General features: G+C 28.0%; 1 long non-coding RNA gene across 1 annotated transcript; it reads left to right on the forward strand.

Moving 5' to 3' along the window:
* The first annotated feature begins 2,832 nt into the window (after positions 1–2,832).
* On the forward strand, positions 2,833–26,107 carry LOC136081021 (uncharacterized). Its single transcript, XR_010638821.1, has 2 exons — positions 2,833–3,048; positions 24,337–26,107. It is a non-coding gene; the product is annotated as an uncharacterized LOC136081021 (long non-coding RNA).

A 26,107-nucleotide genomic window follows, 5' to 3' on the forward strand; every position in this document is an offset into this window, starting at 1 on the left:
ATGGAAAAAAAAATGTATGTGTTGAAGTATATTCGAAAAGATTTATAATGTATTTCTTGCAAAATATGTCCTTGGCCTTGAAACATAGTCAAATACAAAGTTTATATACAGTTTAACGAGACTACATGTGAAGTACTTTTGCATATAAAGATTGTATGCAGTTTTACTAGACTACTGACTTTATTTATAAATTGATTTAATGTTAATTAGAGTTGAACATTAGAGCTTTTAAATAAATAAAATTTTTACTGATTACAAAACTAACTTACATGTTCAATGTCAATATATGAGCTCTGAGGAGATTTTCCTTTCATGTTATGCTTCAATTGTAGTTTTGAGGAGACTGATTTACAACAATTTGAGACAAAATTAACAACAGATAAAACCTCCATTACCAAGATAAACTTTATTGAAACTTTTTTATTACATAAGTCTAATAAAACATCGCCTTAAACCATTTAACACTTTTTAAAAATTTATAAAATATTTTGGCAGGCTACAACAACTTGTATATAAAATATTATTTCAAAGTTTAACAAAAGAAGTAAAATTTATATATTTGTCTACAGAACAGTAATTTTTTGTACAGTTAAATAAAAACACTGACATTAAAAGCAAGGAAAAATATTGAAGTCAAATAACTTAACCAAATAAAAGTGGATTATGGCAAATAATTGTGGCATTTTTCGTATTGTAATAATAATAAAAAGAAAAGATTTAAAAAAACCAAACAAAGTGGTTAAAATCAAACGTTTTAATGAAAGAAGAGTAATAAAAATACAATAAAGTTATCAAAAAAAAGAAAAAAATCATGTATGTGTATGCATGTATATATATTATATATATATATCAGGCCTTGTTAAAAAGCGTTACGCAGCTCGCATTTTGCTTGCGAAAAGGCGATTTGCCTACGCGTTCAGCAGTTTTGCGCTACGCAAAAACTTATATCTTTTAGAATATTTAAATTACCTTTTGATTGTCGTTAACGTGACGTTTATTCAGAAGAAATAAAGTCGTAAGTAAAAGCATTTAACCACAATTGTAAAATTATAGATTTTTAGTTAAAGAAACAGTTTGTTAAATAATTTTTTTGCTGTTGTTAAAAATTAGTTAAAAAAAAGTCTTTTAAGTTTTATCTTAAGGAATTAAATATATAAATTTCTTTCAAATATAAAATTTATTTTTAGTCATAATAGTTTAAAAAATGCACGATTTATTTTGATGTAAATATTTTATTAATAAGATATTTTGTTTATTGTTAATTCAATAACGTATAGTTTTAATGACATTCGTTTAATTTATGAAAATAAATTATGATCACGAATATTTTCTCGGTAACTGATAAACAACAAAAAAAACTCTTTCTTGTTTAAAAACATTATTAAAATAAGTTCACAAATTAAATAAGAAAAAATTTATTAACAGTTAATAAAATAACCAAAAACCAACTGTAAAAATCATAAGAAAATAAACAAACATTATTTTACGTTTCATGAAAAAATATTTTTTTCAAAATAAAATTTAGTTCATATTTGAAAAAAATAATAAAAATGATTTTTTAAATAAGAACTTAGATTTTATTTGTAACTTTTGTAATAGTGAGAAAAAAAAAAACTGTTTGTATGATTTTTAACGCGTTAATAAAATAGCTTTAATTACAATGCGGTACTTGAAAAGACGCGAGTGACGCAATATAACTTCTAACGATGCAAAATATATTTGATGAGTTGAGTTACTCAGAAATGCATTACGCGTTTTCGCTACGCAGCGAAATCTCGTAACAAGGCCTGATATATATATATATATATATATATATATATATATATATATATATATATATATATATATATATATATATATATATATATATTTGTGTATGTGTGTATGTATTTGTGTCTGTATGTGTATGTATATATATGTATAAGTATATATATGTGTGTGTGTGTATGTGTATATATATATGTAAATATAAATATAAATATATGTATATATATATATATATATATATATATATTTATTTATATATATATATATTTATATACTATATATATATATATATATATATATATATATATATATATATATATATATATATATATATATATATAATGGATATGTGTATCCTTAAGTGTGTGTTTGGGAGTGACTGAAACTATAAATATAGGTATAGCTTATATGGTATTATTTATAGCACTTCCCTAAATGACCACTTCTATGCCCTTATTGTTATTGCTTAAGAATTATTATCTTTATAAGGGGTCCCCATCAATTACGTCACGCAATTGTGACCGTTTTTGACCTCCCCTCCTCACAAAATTGTAACCCTTTAGTATCAAGTTTTGTTTGAGTCATTATCACAAAACCGCTACCTTCTCCCCCATAGAGCGTGACGTAATTTATGGACAACACATATTTGTCAACCCCCTAGTTGACATTATTATTTTTATTACTGTTACTGTTGTAAATTTCTACTGTTATTATTATAATAATAACTGTTAATACTATTCTTATTAGCAAAATGATTACTTCTGTATTATTACTATTAATTTTATTATTATTAATAATTTTATTATTAGAATTAATTTTATTATTATTACTAATTTACTATTTAGTTTATTTTCAAATTTACGGGTAATATTTGTAGGTCGTCACATTTTTGTCAGTTACATAACTGTTTGTGACTGATCTTAGCTTTGTATTAATTTTGTTTTATAAAGTGAAATAAATGATTGATTGATTGAAGAAGTTTAATGTTTAACCTAAATTTTGAATGAGCTGATAAGGCGTATGTCAATATTTTTTTTTACTTAACTTTAATTAAACATCATTCTTAAACACTTTGTGTAAATTTAAAAAAGTTTGGTCGGGTATTTTAACTTATATATAAATAGGATAAAAATTGTATATTGTTAATTTATTGGAAAATTTAACAAAAAATTGATATTCATTTGTTTTTCTACTGAACAGTTCTTTTGTACAGTTACATATAAGCGTTGATATTACAAGCTAGCAAAGAGTATTGAAGTTAAAAAAATTAACCAAGTGAAGGTGAATTATGTGTTATAATAATTATTATAATAAAATAAACTTCATCAAAACAAGGTTTAACATTTGAAAAAGCAAGTTTTAAAAAAATTTATAAGTAATACTTCAAGATAAAACATGACACATTTCTATTTTTATATTGCTATTCAAGAGATATTTACAGAAATTCAAAAAAATCACACTCGATTATATTGGTTATACCAAAGATTACATAATAAAACTATTTATAAAATTTGGAAATATGAAAGATAAATATTTCTGCTCTAGAAAATTAACATAAAAAGTTTACTTTTCATTTTTTTTTTTCTTCTGGAGTATATAATGTAAAATAAATTGATAGCATAATAAATATAAAAAATATCAAACTTTGTTGCTTTACTTGATATTATTTATCATCGGTTGCAATTAAAGGGTAAACATTTTTTACCAATTATATAATACAATAATCAATATTTTGTTCAGGTTAAAAGCTATATATCAATAAACATGTGCTTTATGTGTATTGACTTTTGAAGTTGATATAAACAACAACATAAACATGTATGTTTGCAATTTTTCTTGTTTCTAATTTTTTACACTTAGTTTTTCATAAAGGTGTGGTAAGTTAAGAGTTATTCCTTTTGTAATCAGTTTACTATATCAAAACACACTTCTCGACATTTTTTTCTTATTGCTTATTATGCTACAATGGTTTGAAATCATTTATTACTATACATTACCAAAGGCAATTTAAATCAGCTCTAGCTTACAATTGCTTTTATTTTGTTGTTGCAAATTATTTGGGCTATTTATAACAATCAACTAGCAATATTCTCAAACTTAAAATGTTTTAATGACGTATACAATTTATATATGGGAATAATAAGGGTAAAAATATGAAAAAAAATGGGGTTATTTTTCTTATTATATGATAGAATTAATGGGAACTTAATTTGAAAAAACTTAGATCAAGTTAATAATACTCAATTGATATTACTAGGTAAATTTAAAATTGTTTTAAAAAATCTATCGTAGGAGAATCACAGAATATTCAAGTTTTACCATCTAGTTTATAGTTTGTTACGATGTTTGTCATTTCTATATCTTTTATAAAACCATATATAATAATTATTATTATGTTTTAATTAATATATAGTTATAAAACCATAAGGAAAACAAACTAAATTTTTTAAATCTTTATTCTTAAGAAAATACTATGAAAATCACGGATGTTTTGAGTTGTGAAGTTTTGTAAAAGTATAAGTATATTGTAAAAATTCGGATGGAAAAATCATACTATTTTTGCTATTATTATTTGGCATTTACTCAGTTTCACTTTTATTAATCAACACATTTTTTGACATTTGTTTTGATTTAAACTTATGCACAAAAGCTTCTCTTTCAAAATCAGCGAATCAGATTGCGCATATCTCTGCCTATTCTGAGTCTGAATAGGGTTTCAAAATATGGGTTGGCAAAAGAGACTCACTAAAATGTCGATCCACTTCTAGTCCACTTCTAATTATGAGTAATTCGCTTGAGATATAATTAAACAAAATATGCAAAATGTTTTGAAATCTTTATAAAACCTTTTGTTTATGGAAAGCCGCAAAATCAAATTTACTAATCTTTTTGTTACCGAGTCAACAATCTAAATGAGTTAAAAAATGTTTTGTTAAATCCATCAAATATTGTTTTGATAAATCTATTGAAATAGATTTTTCAAACTTTTATCTATTTTTTTTTTGTTTTTTTTAAAAAAAGAAAATTTTTTCATAATTTAATTTTAATTTATATATTTGTTAAACACCCACTATATATTACAAGTAAGGTAAATAAAAAGTTTCAAAAAAAATCTCTAGGATCTCGGAATTTTATTTTCAAGAACATCCTTGAAGATTGTTCTTTGTTCTTTTGAGTTCCAGTACTCAACTGCACATTTTAAGATTTCAAGATCCGTTTCAGGAATTATATTTTTTAAACCAGTAATTTTTATTTTTTCTTTGTGTTGCATTAGTTTCTCTATATTTAATTTATGACTATTGCACAGAGCCTTGACGCTATCTACAAAAGGTCGTGGACCTGATTCGTTGTTCAACTGCGACTTAAGAATATCAAATGTCATTTTATTTTTCAACAGGCGAATAAATAAGTTTATCTTATTTTGTTGCGTAATTATAGATATATCTTCAATACAAAATAGGGGATGTATATAATTTTTACTATGTTTTGAAACGTTTAGTAGTGACTTCAGTGCAATTCTTTCTACTATATCAAGCTTTTGCAATAACATTTCTTCATGGTTGCAAAGCTCAAGACCATACGTTTGTTAGAACAGCTAAAGTTTTATATAACTGGACAATAGAGTTTGGGTGAACAAAACGAATTCCAGCTTGAATTAAAGACTGTATTACTGCCCGGAAATGGGATATTCGGTTATCAATGTTTAAACGATTAAGTGAGGCAAATGGTGAATATTTTGTGTCCCATTTAAAGCCTAGATGAGTAAGTTTATTGTCTAGTTTTATTTTATATATATATTATATATTAATAGCCTATTATGAAAAAATTTGATTTTTCTATGGACGATACGGAAATATCCATGATGGAACTTTGTTTTAAAGCGGTCTTTGATGGAATTAACTCTTTTTGTTATTATTCTTTTTTACATGAAACATGCGTTTCTTGAATAGAATAGTATTTTTTAATAGGAAACTCTACTAAAAAATGATCATATAAATTAATGGTTAAATTAATAACCAAATAATAATGACCTCTAGTAACCAAATAATCTTATGCAGATATATAAGATTAAGATTTAATGTGTTGGTTGCCTATTTCCTGCTTAAGCTGCGGCGTAGCAAGGAATTTTTGCGCCTTGGGCAATAATGAAAAAAATGAGCCTTTTAACAATAAATTTTTTTTTTTGCCCTTTAATTTTTTTTCGGCTCCTTTAAGCCTTCATTCCTGGGGCTTTTTCCCCTTTGGCCCCTATCTCTCTCTAAGCTACTGATTTTGAGCTATTTTTAAAAAATGGAAATTATTCGTAAGAACCAAACTGCCTATCCCTTTTATACCAAGAGCTTTGCTCAACTCAGACATTCGCTAAGTCTATTTAGACTCTAAGACTATTTATCTATCTTCTATGAGAGTCCGACTTATCGAGACTGTAGTAATAATCTTTTTTTAAAACAGTTTTTTATTTTCAAATTAAAAAAATTGCACTGAGAGTGCAAAAAGTTGATTTGTCTTACAATATATTAATAACATCAGCTATACAAAGGGAGTTTTTTATGATTTGTTAAAACTTTGACAACCATGGCAACTTTCTCTACCAATTTCAAGCTATAAAATTTTATTACCAATTAAAATACCTTCTTTCAGGTTTTTAAACTAAGTGTTATTCAATTAACTTGCTCGCGGTCAGAATTTAGTAGTTGTGGTTTTACCTAGGTATCAACGATTTCTTCTATCCAAATTCTGGTGACCAAATTAGTATAAAATTAAATCTCTTGGGATTATGTTCCGAAGCTCAGATTATGAGCTTTTCCTAATATTTTCAACAAAATATTTACTTTATTAATTGCAAGTATTTCGCACGACATATCATTTCAATTTTAAAACTTTACATCGCCTGAAAAATCAGGCTATTTAATTAAGTAGTATGAATTGAAACATATATTTAACGAAAGTTCTAGGAGGACATAATGGTCATGTCTCTGAGCACTATAATTAAAATAGCATTTGGGTGCTTTCCCGTGTCAAAATTTACTGATGTCACGCGTGCCATAAGCCAAATATAAATGGTGGTTCTTGAACTACGCTTTGACAAGTGCGCTTAGGTTTCTAAAATGGTTGGCTTAAAGTTACCCAACGGAAAAAAAAAGCTTTATTTTAACCTCTTAAATCTAGATAAATTGAAGCACGCAGAAGTCTAAAATTTAAATGAAATGGAACTTGCTATAAACCTCTATAATGACTAAAAAGAAAGTTTTATAGGTAAGTTATGTTCTAGATACCGAGAAAACAAAATGTTTATATTTTGATAGTCTTAGGCTGTGACTCTTGTAGGAGGATGAGTATTTCAAGCCACCCCTTATGTCAGTAAAAAGATATTGTACGCAAAACGAGTATCACTTAAAACTATACCCTAACCATGATCCTAATGACTATCTAGTAGGCTATGTAATGACTAGGGTAGGTTTTAAAATACTTGTTTCAAGGTTTGATGCTTTCTCTGACCATATATTATACTTTCACAGAGTTGAGCATATTGAAAGCGCTCCATGTGAGTTCAATTCTAAACTTGATGCGTTGGTCTGTTGATATGACCAAGTATCAAACCCAGATTTACATTCTCGGAGACCTTCAGTAAAATCAAAATTTGAGGCCTGCATTATTTATAAGTAGCAAATTTGCATAATAAAAAAAAGATCATCGTTTTTAACATTTAATAATTTTAACAAACCCCTAAAATCGTCAGGTCCTAGGTTGGAAAAGACCTGGGCTGGATTTACCTAGTCTGTCTATAGGTAAATCTGGCTCAAACCAGAGTTATTAATAAGGCCGAAAATAGCAAGGTCACATGTTACAAGACCGAGTAGAAGGCTGCACTTTGCAAACAAATACCAAGAACTTATTTTTCGTCTGTAACCACAGTCTAAAAAGTAACAACTGGCTCTTAAAACAAGAATTTTTAAAAATATCATCTCCTACACCCTGAATGTGTTAAGTATAGTAAAACAACACTGGATTAAAAAAGTATTTTTATAAAAAACGTTTTTTTATATAATCGCTTAAAAATAAATTAAATCTAAAGTGCAATTTAATTAAAAATAACAATTTTTATAAAAAATTAGTATTCTTTTATAAAATTTTTATATAGTTTTGCTTGTTTTAAATACCAGGTTAATCTTCTTTAGATTAACTTATTTTTTCAAAATTTTAGGGACCCGCCATATTTGAAAGGGTCTTGAGCTACCCCTAAGAATGACGTTTCCAAAAATTTTTTGAACAAACGGATCATACCTCCGCAGACGCATTAAGCACCTTGTTTATTTTTTTTTTACTTACGACTTAACAATCGGTACTGTCGGAATCGGCGCGAAAAACATTAAAACGCTACCGAAAACAGTCAAACGTAGCTAATAAAAAACAAAGTTACGTAAGTATTATATAAGTATTAAAATACTTCGAGCTGGAGTTTAGCTTAAACTTTGGGCGCCCATACCGGTATACCGGTATCAATATTGGCTAGGATAGGTTTTTGCCTAAAAATATATATTTTTAATTATAAAGTTAGTATGATTTTATTCAATACATTCAGGGGGTAGGAGATAATGTTTTTTCACAATTTTTGTTTAAAGAGCCACCCTTCAAAACATGTAAATAAAATAGGTTTTGAGTTTTTATCTTTTTTATCAGTATTTTTTTAAATAAAAATCACCTTTTATTTTTAAATGTCTAATTTTAGATCTTTAATTAAAAAAATTGAAAACTAAATAAATTATGACCTTAAAAACAAACTTATCAAATTAAACAGTGTATAACAATATTTAAAAGAAAATATATTTAAAGGTAATTAAAAGGTATTATATGATACAACAATTCAAAATAAACAAAAAATTGCTATAACACTATTTAAATAGTAGAATAACTAATAAAAAACAACAACAACAAAAAAAACACAACAAAAGCAACCTTTAGGATGTGTGTGTTCACATTGCTTAATTAATGGATCATACAGTTTTTACATAATATACCGTTCATTGTACAACTATGTTACGAGGTAAACATGAGTGAGATCTCGTCTCGTTCTCGTTTCTTGTGAGAAATGGGACTTCTCGTGAGAAACGAGAAATAGAAAATTCTCGCGAGAAGTAGAACGAGACTTAAATATTATATTATTTTCCAAATTAAAAATTATTATAATTTACAAAATGCTTAATAATTCGTTTTTTTAATTAACTAATACTTTGACTCCGTGATTTTAATTAGATTTTTAATTAGATTTTTTATTGGATTTTTTAATTAGATTTAAAAAAAAAATCTAATTAAAAAATTTTAATTAGATTATAAATATTTTTAATGAGATTTTAAATACAAAAACCTTTTTGTATAAAATGGTGCACTTTCGACTTAATTTCATTAGTTTACCAGTGGAATTCAACTTGACACATATTGTTCATATTGAAAAAAAATATTCTTGCCTCATCTCAACAATCAAAAATGTCACCAAGAAGAAACAAAATCTGGAGACATTTTCAAAAAACAAGTGACGGTGCTGAATGCAAAGCGTGCAAAAAGTCTTTGAAAACAAAAGATGGAGACACAAGCAGACTTCATCGTCACCACGAAAAAAAACACAGCCAAGATTACATTGAGTATTCTGAAAAAACTGACAACTCTCTTCTTCCTCCTCCTAAAAAGAAACAACAAACCATGGTCGAAATGCTTGAAACAAAGTCCAAATATGACAAAGACAATTCCATTCAAAAACAGTTTGACTCTGCAATGCTGGATTACTTTTGTACTGACCTGGCATCCTTTTCAGCAGTCGAAGGAAAAGGTTTCAAGAAATTGTTTGACATTGCAAACCCTAAACTGAACCTTCATCACAGAACAACATATTCAAGAAAGCTTTCAATTCGGTCAAGAGAAGTTCAAGCTGGAATGAAGAGCATAATAACGGAGATCACGCCAAATCTAAAAAGTGCTGCATTTAATTCTGATCTTCGGACTTCTAGGGCTCAGGACAGCTACATCTCTTGGACTTTTTATGCTATTGACGAAAATTGGAGACTACATCACTGGACACCCCATGTCCAATAGTTCTCAGGCAGGCACACAGGTTCCTTAATTGAAGGAAAGCTGGACTCTTTCTTAGAAGAACTAAATTTGCCTGCTGATTTGCCAATGTACTGCGTGAACGACCAGGCAAGAAACATGAAACTTGTAGTCAAATTGTCAAAGCGCCTTGACTAATACTTGTACAACAATCATATTTTGCAATGTGCAGTTCGAGACTCATTTGGAATGACTGCTGGAATGGATGATGCGTTTCAAACATGCAAAGATTTGGCTTCTTTAACTCACCAGTCAACAGTTGCAGCTGAGTTGCTTGAATCAGAATCAGACACTCAAGGAATCAATTTTAGACAGTTACGCCAATCTGTTGACACAAGATGGAATAGTGAACTGGGTTGCATGGCTTCTGTCCTACATCTAAAGAGTGCAATTATCAGGTTATGTGCAAATGAAGATATTTTTTCTTCAAAGACTATCAGTGCATCACAGTGGAAATCAATTGAGGGAGCAGTAGAAATTTTGGCACCACTTAAAGAAGCTACAGAAACGTGGTCGGCGAGTCTATTCCAACAATTAACACCTTCACCGATTCTCTTTATTTAATCCATGACAAAAATGATCAATTTATTGAGTTAGATGGAAAAAATGGCCACGGTGTCTTGTTTGCAAAAAACTTGAAAAGCTGCATTGAGAAAAGATTTCCACTTTGTCACTCTGGAAACTTATTGAGTGCTGCAGCAAACTACTTAAATCTTGCTTTAAAGGGACTTCACTTAAAGCTCTTCAAAAAATTTCAAACAACAAAAGAATGGTTAGCCTCACAGGTTAAGGATAATGTTGAGTGCCAACCTGTTGCCAAAGTCCGTTCAGCAGATTTATCCCCTAATTCAAAACTGAAGCGCAAGTTAAATATCAGACTTGAAACACAAGAGCCAACATCTGAACTGAATCCTATTTTGAGCGAAATGTGCCAGTATGATTATCTCCCTGATGCCAAAAAAGACTTTCCGATTCTTGATTGGTGGAAATTGCATTCAAATACATTGCCAGAACTCTCTTCATTAGCTAAACAAATTTTAGCTATTCCAGCAAGTTCAACTAAATCAGAGAGAGTTTTTAGCTCAGATGGAAATGTCGCCCGATCATCCAGACACAACTCACACCCAGAAAAAGTCGAACAAATCATCTTAATCAGAGAAAACATTGTCTTGTTGGAAAAGTTTGGCAAAAAAATTCTGAATTAATATTTGAAAAAGTTGTGCATTTGACAAATGTCATTTGTGCCTATTTGTCAAAACCATGTTTACATTTTTTTTTTTTTACTTGGATTTTAATAAATTTGTTTTCAAAAATTGTTAAATTTCTAGTCTCGTTCTTGGTCTTACGAGAAGTACTAACTTCTCGTCTCAGTCTCCTCTCGGTTTGAAAAAATCTAGTCTCGCTCATGGTTATTACGAGGGCTTTTATCATGATGTAGAGGATGATTAAAGATCCAAAAGGTGTCATATATGTTTTAAAAGACGTTAATAATAATAGAAAAATGTTTTATAATCATGTAAAAGGGAGTAAATACAAAATTACCTTTTACATATATAACTTTAGAAAAACCATATCGCAAATCAAAATTGCAAATGTGACACTTGCCTTAAATACCTCTATAAAAAATGTAAAAGATCTTTACAACAATAAACATTATATTTTAAGTTCTAAGCTTAATAAGAAAACAAGTTTAAAGTTTTAAAATTATTAGATGAAAGCTTAAAAAATAAATAAAAAGTAATATCATTAACTCTAAACAACAACATAATTAACATTAACTCTAATCAACTGTATAACCTTATCTCTAGACAACTAAATAAAATTAACTATAATTAACTAAATAACCTTAACTCTAGACAACTAAATAAAATTAACTCTAATCAACCAAATAACCTTGTCTCTAGACAACTAAATAAAATCTCTTTAATTAACTAAATAACCTTAACTCAAACCAACTAAATAACCTTAAATCTAATCAACTAAATAACCTTAACTTTAGACAACTAAATAACTTAAACCAACTAAATAATATAAACTCTAAACATCAAAATAAATAAGATTCACTCTAAAAAAGAAATAAAATTAACTCTAAACAACTAAATTAATACCTTAGTAAACTTGGAAAATAGTAACACTCTAAATTGCCTAATTCTAAAAAAAAATTAAATTATTATGCAAATAAATTATTGACATAACGCTATAAAGTTATTGAGCACTTCGAACAAAACCATTTAGCACTCTCATGCTCCAACACATATTCTGGTATATTTTCACATGCACGATGAAACCAGCATTCACATTTTTCACACTGTACCATATGCCTAAATTTAATATTGCTTTGCGTACAAATGTAGTTAATGAAAACTATAATATAGGTGACAAGATAAAGATATAATTATAAGAAATGACTGCCAGAATAATTCCTACAATACCATTATAGATAATTCACTAACCTACCTTTTACAAATTTATCTGAAGCCATCCAAACTTGTCTGCAAATGCAATATAGATTAAATGCAAATTTCTTTTCTTTGCAAAACATTGTTTTTTTTAAAGTTTTAGGAAATTCATTTAGGTGGTTTCCCGAAATACTTTGAAATAAATGCTTTTGCATATCAACATCTTCAAATCCAATATAACATGGATTCAAGCCAGTAAAAGCAATGTGCTTCACAAATACCAATGAAAACAAGCTACAATCTACACCATTTGCCTGTTGCTGTAAAGGTAGAACTCGTACAGTTAAAATGTCCTTAGTACACTGCATTATTGCACAAATTTGCCTGATGACATGATTTTTGACTTTACCATGAAACATGCTGTCTAACAGGCACACCTCACGATCAGAACAAGCAAAAGTGCTAACTGTTCGCCAATGCACATCACCATCATGCAACACCTGTACAAAAGATTCTTTGAATGCACAAAATGATAAGTTTTGACCCAAAACTGGATCCTGTAAACCACTAACACCACTAATCATATTTTAGACATAATGGATCACAGTGTCTGATAACTTCTGATTGGTTTTAATATCATTCAAATTTTAATATCAGCAGAAATCATTTTATCACTATCAGAAAAAAAAATTACCTGCTCCTCAATTGATTTGTCATTGTTAATGAATTTTTCAACAATTTCTAATTAACTGTGTCGGCTGAGTAAACTTCTTTTGTAATAGATATTTTTGAAGCAGCTATAGCCTTGTCTTTTCTAGATCCAACACATTAAAATGGAAGTTTTATTGGTTTCCGAATAGGTATTTGGATGTGTTCCTGTAATGAACTAGTTGATTTATCTTTGACCATGGAACAGGAATACCAGATTCTCTTACTCTTTCTTTGTTTAATTTTTCAATAAATGAACAAAGAGTTTTGTGCAGTCGCATGATTTCATCTGAGTTTTCATCAAACTCAAATGATTGATTTTTCACTGTATTTAACATCTCCCTTACATCTACACCAGAATAAATGAGTTGAGTTGACCAGAATAAATGAGTTGAGTATTTTTACATGACTGTTTCTGATTGACAATAACAGTCTGTTCTTTGTTTTTTTAGAGCTGTTTTTTCATGCTCTATTTCATAATTTTCGGCATCTAAATTCAAGTATAGAGAATTGCTATAAAGAACAAATAACGCATTCCAAGACCATGCAGGACACTTCCGGAATACAACAAGTAAGTGTTTGCATAAGTAAGCTGTTGATAGCCAATCAACGCAACGCAGGTACATTTTGGCATACTAATCTCATCACCAAATGATATAAAATATTGAACTGAAGTATCAAAGGTACTAGATACTGAAAAAATACCAGGCTTAATCATAACAACTTTGTTTAAATCCATGCAATCAGCGGTGGACTTTTGCTTTAAGCAATGCTTAACAAAACTGTGCGGGCGATTCTAGAGAAATTTTGGCACCCAACAAGCATATCTTCTGTATCAGGTATCCATTTTGAAGTTGAAATCAGTGTAACTAAAATTTGCAGATACAATAAAACCAACACTTGAGACACTATTCTATACAAAATTAAATACATAATTTCTTTACTTAAAGTGAAGTTTAAATTTTAGTACAGAAAAAGTATACTATCATAGAGAAATGTTAGTTGCCTTGTCTTCAATATGTAAAAAATATTTGGGGAAAAAACACAAACCTTTCTAGTTTCTCAGTGAAAAATTCCTCTGTCAATAAGGTCAACATTCCAGTCAATGATGAACTATTGCATCTTTTTAAATAGGAATATTTTATAGATGCACTTTGCCTCTCGACACCATTGTTTGTGTTACAACTGATAAGTTCATTTCAAAGAAACAGCACCAAAACTCTCACATCCACACCTAACTTTGGAGTGGAACTGATTATAATGCAATCTCTATCAAAATAGCTTTAAATAACTGGCATACCATGCTTGAAGATCATACAGTTAATGATAATTTCAACTTGTTAATATCTACAAAAAATCCATTGCAGAACACATACCATCAACTTTAGTTGATGGTATGTGGTATGTGCTATGTTTCAATGTATTCAGAAGAGTATGTTTCCATGTGTTCAGAAGTTTGGAAAACATTTGTTTATGTATGTCCATAAAACAAAAATTTTTAAACATAAACTTAAATGTTCTCAAAACGACTAAAAAATCTGGCCAATTTTTCTCAACTAAATATTATTTCAGCGGTCAGTAATCGAGAGCGATTGCTCCTGCTTTCCAACCAAGCCTAACCTAGGGTTTCCCGTAGATGTTATTTATACATACTTGCCAAAGCATTTGACTAAGTTCCACAATTTGTATTTGTTACACAAACTGCGAGCTTATGGCATTAGTACACTCTGCTAAAATGGATTGAGCAATAGTTAACTGGTCAGCTACAAAGTATTATTAGGTGGATTAAGATCTGAGTGGGTCCCAGTAATTAGTGGTGTGCCACAGGGCTTGGTTCTTGGTCCACTGCTTTTCATCTCATTCATTAATGATTTACCAGACAACATTGTACACCATATAAAACTTTATGCTGATGATGGTAAAATTATTGGTTTCATCAAACCGCTGCAAAATGCCACCTTTCTTCAAGCTGAAATAGATAAAATAGTTGACTGGTCACACAACTGGTTAATGCCTTTTAACACCGATAAATACAGAGTTATGCATGTGGGATGCATTAACAAGTCAACACACTAATACACAATAAAACAGTCAGATGGAACCCAATATACATTGAAAAAAATGATAGTTGAACGAGACCTTGAGATTATTGTTTCCAATGACTTAAAGGTCAAAACTCGCAGTCGAAACAGCAGCCTCAATTGCAAATCAAATGCCTAATTGTCTTAAAAAAGCTTTTTGTATCTGCAGACTAGTTTTATGGAAAACACTGTACTTTGCGTACATTCGTCCACATCTACATTTTTCAGACCAGGTTTTGTCTCCTCACATAAAAAAAGATATTGCGATGATAGAGAAAGTCCAAAGGCGTGTAACGAAAACAATATCTGAGATAAAACATCTACCATATGAAAAAAGATTACAAATGGTGAAACTAATATCATTTGAGGATCGCAGGAAAAGAGGTGACCTAATCCAACAGTTCAGATTTACTCACCAGATTGATGAAGTCAACTTTCATTTTCCTCAAACCCTAATAAATTCAACAACAAATTATAATCTCAGTGGACACAATCAGCAACTTTTGCTCAACTAATCAAAGTTTGCATTGAACGAGAAAACTTTTTTACAAAACTCGCAGTTTTTTACAAATAGAGTAACAAAACACTGGATAACCTGACCCGACCTATCTATAACAAATAATACAATTTAATACAAAATATGAGTAAATTATAAAGACTATTACAAACAAGTATACAAACAACATTAGTATATTTTTGCATGGTATTGACTGAAAAAAACATATACTTTAACTTGTTATTATATAAAACTTTTTGGAAATCTGGAAAACTAAAAGCTGAAAGAACTATACAGATATATCTGGATAATTCCTTGAGAGAAAAAAGGTTCCTTGATGACTAACAAAAAAATGAGGTGGAATGATTAGGTGGATTTAATATTGTTGAAAGCATAATTAAACTTTTTTTAATAAATTTTTCTTAGAAAATAAGATTACAAAAGGAGTGGAATTGCAAAACCAAATAATTTACTTTTTAAAAAAAAAGACTTTTTTTTTTTAAAGTAAATTTTTTTTTTGTAGTAATATTCCTACATTTTTATAAACTATTTAAAAGCAATTATTTCAATAATATTTTACCTGCCTTAAATTATTCTGTCCGTGTAAAACCAGATTAAAATAATTATTGTCGATGGAAAATAAGATAAAGTTTTTATCTAATCATCATTATGTTTTAAAAAACGTTATAAAAATGGTGGACATTATTTACGGAAAAAATAATTTTAAAAAAATTTACTAAAATCACAAAAGCCATATTTAAACAGTTACGATTGCGTTTTAATTTTATCAATTCTACAAAAGTATCAAACATTAAAATTACTTAATTTCTAAGGCAGCGGGGCATTTTGCACAATTATATCGATTATTAAAATTGTCTTTAGTCAAGTTGACTTTATAAAGCTTTTTTGAAAACCAGTTAGAAATAAATTTCCAATGAAAACCAGATATAAAAATAATTGGCATGCAAAACCAGATAAAATGTTTTTTTAAAAACATAATAAAAATAATATCAAGAGCACAGTTTTCAAATTTTTGTCTTAAACATTCTTTTAATGATATCTATTGTTTAGCTTTTAATATTTTAATTTTTAGCTGTTCGATTTACTGGAAAACATTTTTTTGCCATTATCTCAGAATGAAAAAAAAAGTTAATTATTTGGTTTTGCAAGTCCACTCCTCAATTGATGTTATATTTTTACCTTTGCTTTTTACATTCGATAACTATATGAGCACGGATCATTTCTCAGATAAAATCTACGGTTGTTAGGAGTTGGAAGATTTTTTTCTCCAAACATCTCATTAACAATTAGATTCAAAGTTCTTTTTATCTCACGAACATTCGAAATGCCTTGTTTAACAAACTCAGAAATTTTACTTGACAACCGATGGTCTATTTTTTGAGACAGAAGTTCATTCTCAACAATTTTTTTACTGATATAGTTTTCTACTACCATAGGAATGTAAACTTTTAAAGTAAACAGTCATAGAAAATAACAAATTGTTAAAGCAAATGCAATTATCAAAATACCTACAATTTCTATAAAACCTATGTGTAATTTTACCTTTTCAAGAGTATGATTTTTGTGACATGTTAAGTTGTCTATCTCAACCTTAATTTTTCAAGAATATTTCATAACATTTTTTTGTGACAAAGCACTGTGAATACTTTGGAACACTTGCCTCCTGCTATAATTACTTGGGTTAACAACCTAAAAAAAAAAATCAAAAGTAAAAAATTAGTTTTAAGAGATTTTTAAATATTTCAACACTAACAAAACATATTACCTCTAAGTTAGTAAAGTATACAACCTCTTTCATGTTAACCTTTGCAGGGCTTTCACATTTTTTACTATCCTAAATGATGAAATATTCAGATTTGTACCAATGGTCCAACTTCTTGAAATAAAAAATAAATTTTTGTTTTGTTTACATCAACATTCAAGAGACAAAAACATTTAATTTACATAGAAGGAAACAACTATATTTGTTATTTCCATTTTATTGTTAACATTTTTGAAACTTATGTGCTTTTTGAGTTCTAAAGTAATATCTGTTACTAACAGACATTTGACTGAGACCTGTGCCAACCAATGTCTTGAGTCAAGCAAATTTCCAGATCTATTTAACTGTCCAGACAAAATGTTTTTATGATTCAATGCTTTTCCAAACATTTACTAGAACGCTGTCAGACAGCGAAGATCAATGAGGATGCAGTAAATTTTTAAACATTTTAAAAATAAAAATAAAAGCCAGGACGTAAAATTAAAAAAAAATGAATTTACAAAAAACTTTGCTTTGTATTTTTAATTTCTTGTTATGTCTCACCATCATTAACAGTGCACTGCAATATGCAGGGGTGGGGAGCTGGAAGAAAAATGAATGGCTCCAGCTCCAAGTTGATTCAAACTTATAGCTCTGACTCTGGATTTAAGTTTTTTGGAATGTATGGCTCCGTCTCTGATTTCCAACCTTTTTCTACGACTCTGACTCCTTTAAAAACTTTTTTACGTATTAAAAAAATTCATTATATGTAAATACCGTTATCAGTTTTGTTAATTTGTTTATAAATTAATAAATAGACATAGACTGAATGAAAGGCTGTTCCAGAATTTTAAAACAATAATTAATAAACAGAATTAGAAACTGTATAAATAAAAATTTAAGCTAAAAGGAGAAGAGGAGCAGGTCTTTTTTAATGGCTCAGGTTCCTAATGACACTTCGGGCCCCTATTGACACTTCTAGCTTCAGCTACCAACCCCTGGCAATATGCCTATAGTGCAATATGAAAAAACAAAAACAAAGTAAGCTTCCTATTGCAGCTGATTGAATTTTTTTTTCTAAATAATTTTTAAGGTTGTATATGTAACTTGTGACTTGACTTGAAGTGCAAGTCAAACCACATTGGTACTATAACTAAATTCAAGTTCCAAGTCTTGTTTTAGTTTGTCAAGTTTAGTAAAAAATAAAAAGAGTGATTTATATATTTAGTTGTACATTTTTAACTCAAATTGGACAAATTTTAAGTCCTAAGACAGCTCTGGTTACAATAAACTATTATTAACAGACATGTGCAGCATAATGATTTCACTTAAAGTCATTCTGCAACACTCAACATAGAATAATTAAACCTTTAGCCTTCTGTTGTGTTTTAAAATCAAATAAGAAACACATAGCTATTACTCTCCTAGGATTGCCAAATAATTTGACATTTGAATAAAATATTATATAATACATGATAATCTTGAATATTAAACATAATATAGGTATATAAAATATATTGCCTAAGATGTACAGCAAATACTTTTAATGAAAAATATAATATTAAATCAAGAAATTAATGCAACCTTAAATTGAGAAATATAACAGTTATTAAACTAACTATATTACTAACATACTAAAATACTAATAGGAAATGGAATTAATAACTGAAGAAATGAAATATTAAAGTAAATCAATATATTATTAGGCAGAGTAGTATAACGTCCAATACAGTGCTGGGAGTATTTGAAATACTAAGTATTTAAAATACTATTTCTAGTACTGTTTTTGTATGTGTATTTTAAATACTTTTGTCGGAAGTATCTAGCATTTTTACTTAAAATACTTTTGATTAGTATTTTGTACTCATTGCAAATACCTGTAATTAAAATACTTCTTCAAACACCATTAATGCACATGCATATTAAACTAATTGTTTGTCAAAGTTTCATTCTACCACTATTTAATTAGATTTATTTTTTGTTTTTTACTTATTACTATCTACCTTTGTTTCATTAGGGTAATTATTAAATTATTTCATATTTTTCAAATAACTTTGAAAATGACCATAGTTGTAAGTTTTGGTAAAGTATTTAAAATAAAAACACTTTTATTTTAAATACTTTAAAATAAAAGATTAAATACTTTGAAGTATATTTATTAAAATAAATATACTTCAAAGTATTTAAAATAAAAACACTTTTAAAAAGTATTTTCAATACTTTTTAAAAGTGTTTTTATTTTAAATACTTTGAAGTATATTTATTTTAAAAACTTTTATAAAGTATTTTACCCAGCACTGCTCAAACAAATGCAAAATTAGAATATACTGCAAAACTTGAACATACTAATACTGCTAGATTGTCAAGATTTCTACCTGATTTTCTTTTGCTTTTATTTCTGCTTTTTACTAGAATTTCGATCAAAGCCATGGCGACAGTCAAATCTTTTTATTAAACAATATAAGGAGTGTTATGAAAGACTTAAGACATTTCCCACAATACTTTGTGCTTATCAGCATGCATATTTAAAAAAATATTTAACTTATAAAATCTGTTTTGAATGTTATTTATATTTATTGCAATAGAAAGAAGGCTTACGATGAAGTAGAAAAAAGGAATAAATCTTTATTTCTATCAACATTATTTAAATAAAAAGAAAACTAGCCATGTGAGTGCAATGTATGAAACAGTTAGGTTAAACAGAGATGATGATTATAATATTTCAAAATTAAACCAAATATAATGATTCAAATATCTGCATTACTAAAGTTCTTTGGGGTTGAAAAGGCAGCATATCGAACAGAATTATATATCTCATAATTTTGAACACATAGATCAGCATCTTCTACCGAATCACAAATGTAAATGCAGATGTTATCTCAAATTTTAAATGTTGATCCACTTTTAGAGTTCAAATCTTTTTATTCAATCAAAATTTTAGTATAACTATGACAAATTGACTTAAAACAAAAATAAACAAAAATCTTGCAAACCTAATATGTTGTTTTGTTTAATATCTAAAATAAGACATTGGAAGCTTCCTCAATAGAATTGCAAATGTGTGTTGTATTTTTTTCTGAAACTAACAATTGTATTTTATTAACTTAAAAACATGCATTATGTACAAAATACATTAATATTTAATTAATGTATTTAATATGAATCGCAAAAAATTAATTAAATAACCTTGCACACTTATAATATCTTCTGCTTTATCATTTGACATGTCAGTTATGTATATATATATATATATATTATTATATATATTTATATATATATATATATATAAATATATATATATATATATATATATATATATATATATATATATATATATATATATATATATGTATATATATATATATACTGGCATAAGTGGCAAATTGGCAAGTTCGCACTTATGCCAATTCGCACTTATGCCAGTTCGCACTTATGCCAATTCGCATTTATGCCAATGTTTGCAAATTCTTTCGACGCACTTATGCCAGTTCGCGCTTGTGCCAGTTCGCACTTATGCCAGTCTTTGCAACTGCTTCGCACATATGCAGATTCGCAGTTATGAAATTCGCACTTATTCAGCCTCCTCTAATTTTATAACTGGCATAATTATACCTCATAGAAATATGTGCATAATTAAAAGTGGACTTTAATCGACATTTGAGTAATAGTTTCTTTCGCTAACCCAAAATATGTTGCCGGGATTAATATTTAATAAGAGTCACCCTGGAAAATGTTTATATGCTATAAATAAAAAAATTCCAATAAATACAAATATAAAAAAATAAAGACTGTATAGGGATTTGAGTTCAAATAAATATTGAATCATCTGTTTTAGGGATGAGGGGTGCTAGGAATTTTGGTAAACAAAAAGTTTCATAATTATAATTCCGAAGTCATAATTAAAACACTTTAAGCTAAAATTTTTGTTTTTACAATATTTGTGTTTTCATTTTACACTATTTCTAATGTAATATTAAATAAAAATGTATATATATATATATATACATATATATATATATATATATATATATATATATATATATATATATATATATATATATATATATATATATATATATATATATATATATATATATATACATATATATATATATATATATATACATGAATATATATATATATATATATATATATATATATATATATATATATAAATATATATATATATCAGTGGCGTAACTATAATTTTGGGGCTCCCCCGCCACAAAAAGTAAAGGGGCCCTCCCACTTTAAATTTTTTCAAAGTATATTTACAAACGAAATATCTAATATTTGATTATTATATTGAGTCAATATAACACGATTTAGTATATAAAAAATGTTTATTTGATAAATTTGAAAAATAATCTAGAATCTTTTCTCAAAATAATTATAAAAAAGAACAAACATTGAAATTATGTTTAAGAGATGCATACTTAATCGCAAAAACTATTTATTTCTTATACTTTTTCTAAACTATTTATTATTTATGACAGAATTTTTTTTCATAATAGTTATACTATCTTAAGGCAGTATAATTTACATTCGTTAATATGTGATACATAATGACGCAAATAAAAACCAATTCAAAGTTTTTTATTTTGTCCCTTAATTTTATTTATTTTTAATTACTTTATTTTATTTTAATTATTTTATTTATAAAATGAAGCTTTATGACGAATTAATGTCTCTGTATCCTCATTAAGTGACCTGTTTTGTTTCCAATGATCGTATACTTGACATTCTTCAATATGTTTTAGGCAAGAAGCACAACTTTTTATTTTTTTACTTAGCCCTTTCCAGTCTCGAACTCCCGAACGCCATTGGTTATTTTTATCATTTGAAAATAACCAACATGGTTCACAATATGTTGAGTTCAGAATGTTGGAATAACAGAGCCAAAATACCTGTGTTCGACCAAATTTATATGCACAATAATAATAATTTGTGGAAAAATGTCGAAGATTTTGTGATGGATCTTTTTTAAATGGTCCTTGTAGTTCATAATTTTCAGAGGAAATAATAAATTTTTTTGTGCTATCATTAAGAAATTTTCCTTTTAAATATCCCATATCTGTTGTTAATGTATTTAATTCCTAAAATATATTCGGTACTGAATCTGTTTCTTCATCTTGCATTGCAGTGGTTGTGATTGTTAGGATTTGCAAAAATGTCTGCATTACTTTTATAACGAGATTCATTTTGATCTTTTGAAATTTTATTGTGTTCTAAGTTAATTGAAACAGATAACATTTCTTCTTGTTGGGTTGCTTGAGAAGTACTAGTAACGACATTGATATTTTTTATCTACAACTACTTCACTAGGTTTCTGTTCTACTGATGAAAAAAATTAGGATATCTTTTTATTGTTTTTACGCAATCTATCCTTATTAACAAATATGAAAGAACTAAATTATATCAGTGGTATTTATATAATAGACAACGTTAAAGTTCACTAATGTTCACTATTATTCAATAGAAATTCTATAATGAATTTGCTATTGAAATTAAATTCTGTAATCGAATCTCTATTGAAACTTAATTCTCCAATAGAACTTCTGTTGAAACTAAATCTATAATAGAATTTCTATTTAAATTTAATTCTGAAATAGAGTTCCTATTATAGAAAAATAATCTTTTTTCCTTTAAGAATACGTGAAAAATCTCCGCGGGGTCCTCTAAGCCTCGGGGCCCTCCCGCCTTGCGGTGTTGTGCTCCCCCTAGTTACGCCACTGATATATATATATATATATATATATGATATATATATATATATATATATATATATATATATATATATATAAAATGTCTGTGTGTATACGTATAATATATATACATACACACACACACACACACACACACACACACACACACACACACACACACACACACACACACACACACACACACAAACACACACACACACACACACATACGCACACACACACTCTTGAAGGGAAATGCCTAAAATAATAAGAAACCTAAGAACTCGTACTAAAAGCAAAAGGTATGCTGGTTTGCCATCAGAGCTTCCAATAAGCGATCTTCCAACCTACAGGCAATTGATTCAATATTCATATCTTATTTGTAAAAATATGTATGAATTAAAAGTATTAGTTCTCCAAAGATAATTTCGAAAGTGACAAATGAGTTGATCAGTCTGTGGAGTAGAGTAAATCCTCAGCTTCTTCTGACCCACGAGAAGTCAGTAGCCAAAAAAATTTCTAGACTATTTAAGAGAGTTTTATTTGCTAAAGGAAAACGCAAAAATGCAAACAAAATCAAGGAATATCTTAATTACAGCTTTGAGAATTTGTTTGATTTGTCTTTAGTGGTTGTGGACTTCTAGTAGTAGCTTGCAATAATAGGTTTGAAAAATTGTTAATTTCATTTTTATATGCAATACTTATTTTTAGTTTGTGCTAAACTTTACACAAAGAATTGTTTATAACTTGATATGATATTTTTTTATAAGTTAAATGCTAAATTAAAAAGATTGCATTGGGTCATTTTACATAATTTTATAATTTTAATGATATGTTTTTGTTTTCAGTTTTTCTGTAATGCTTTTTAATAAAAATGATATTAAAGTTATTCTAATAGATTTTAAATATTTTTATAACGCATGCAATTTTTATTTATGCATAGATCTGTTAAGTGTAAGAATCCTTTGGATTGCAAAACAATCCAAAGGATTCTTACACTTAACAGATCTTTGGAAAGCCACAAATTGGAAAATAATTTTAATTTTTAAAATTAGACTTTATTTCTTTTAACTTTTTAATTTAACTCTTTAATCTGTAGTAATTCGGAGAGCTTTGAACCTGGTTGTAACAATCAAATACATGTCAGAGCGAAAAAATAGTGTACTTTTCTTCCATTTTGTCAGCAAATACTTTATTTTGTTTTATTGTTAATAATAAAAAAGCCTAAGAGATGGTTTGAACTGTGATTTTCTTAAGTGTTAAGGATATTGTAAAATATATTTTAGACTACTTTATTGTATTTATTCTATTCTAGAGTTACTTCAACAAGTTGTATTAAGTTGCCTGCTGCGGAAATTCAATGTGTTTCCAATCTGGATACTGAGTTATTTGATCCAGACTTTTCTCTCATTGTGCCAGTCAAAAAAAATTATACTCATTTAAACAAATTTGGCAAAAGCTGCTATATGGTTTGAAATAAGCGATGCTACAACAGCTGCATTGGCAACAGCTGTATTAATAGACTATGGTATTGTAAAAAGAATTAATAAATCACAAATAATAACTGAAAAAAAGATTTTTGGAGAAGGAAAAAGAATAATTATCACTATCATAAGTTCTAAACACTTAGCTGATGTTAAAGAATTAAAGCTTATTGGAATTGATGGAAAAAATGACAAGTCTACATTAGTACATTCTGTCAGTTAAAACACTGATGAAGATCCTATTATTATTGCTTCAACCAAAGGTAAACATCATCTTACCAAAGATAAACATCATCATCTTATAAAATTATTTGACTCATGTAGTTATACCTAATGGAACTTGCACTACCATGGCAAGCACTACTGTAAATGTTTTAACAGAATATAATAGTGTTCAGAGCTTAGTCGCTGTTATTGTAGATAACACAACTTCTAATATAGGTGCAGATAACGGTTTGGTTATAAAACTCGAAAAAATTCTCAAAAGAAGTTTGCACCTTTTAGGATGTTTGCTTCATCAAGTTGAACTTCTACTGCGACACATTATATGTGAATTAGATGGAAATAAAAATGATCCTAAGTCTTATAAGAGGTCTATTGGAGATAAAACTCTTCATGAACAGCTATTGATTGAGTTTGTTCCCATATATTCAGAAATAGAGTTGTTTGTTAGCAATGAGGTTATAAGCGATCCTAGTACAGACCAGTGAAAGCTTTATGAGTACTGTGTGGGTATCTCAAAAGGTTTTAATCTAATCTCAAAAGTATCTCAAAATATTTTATATATCTCAAAAGGTATTTATCTAAAAAAATTTCTTGCAAAAAAACCTGGACCAATATTTCATGCTATATGGCTAACTTTAGCCTTAAGAATAATGAATAATAATAAGAATAATAATATTCGGACTGATAAAACATCTCCTGAGTTATTAGTAATAACTAAATATATTGTTCAAGTCTATTGTGTAATGTGGTTTGCTATTAAGCGCTCCGGAAAATACAAAGATGCTTGTCAACTTCTGTACAAAACCATTCAATTAGTCAATCTTCAAGACAGCAGGATTCAGAGCATTATTTTTAAGAACTTACAAGGAAATTCATATTGTTGTTTGCAAGAAAATTTCTTGTACTGCATGCTGCTGGATGAAAATCTGAATATAAAAAATCAAGTCCTTAACCAAATCCTTAAAATAAGAGCATTGAAAGAAGACATTACTTTTAAACCAAAGCTTAAGCCGAAATCCATAATGAAAATAAATTTTGATGCTTGGAATTATCTTGTTTTTCTGTTTTCGATAGTTTTTCTGTTGATGATATTTAGATTGAGTCCCCGACGACTCCTTGCATAACGTCAGAAAATCTGAGAGAGGCTATTAAATCAAACCTAAAACTTTGTGTAATAGATATGCCTAACAATTCTCAATCTGTGGAGAGAGCAGCCAAATTAACCTCAGTGGCATCTAAACAGGTTTATGGTTACGAAAAGAGACAAAAATTCATTTTGACTTAAACCTAAAGTCGAAGAGAGAATAAAAAAAATTTTAAATTTGTTATTTGTTTTTTTCTTTAACTGCTGAATGAAATATTTACCGTAGTCAATAA

The sequence above is a fragment of the Hydra vulgaris genome, chromosome 06, assembly GCF_038396675.1.
Source record: "Hydra vulgaris chromosome 06, alternate assembly HydraT2T_AEP".
In the NCBI taxonomy this organism is placed as follows: Eukaryota; Metazoa; Cnidaria; class Hydrozoa; order Anthoathecata; family Hydridae; genus Hydra; species Hydra vulgaris.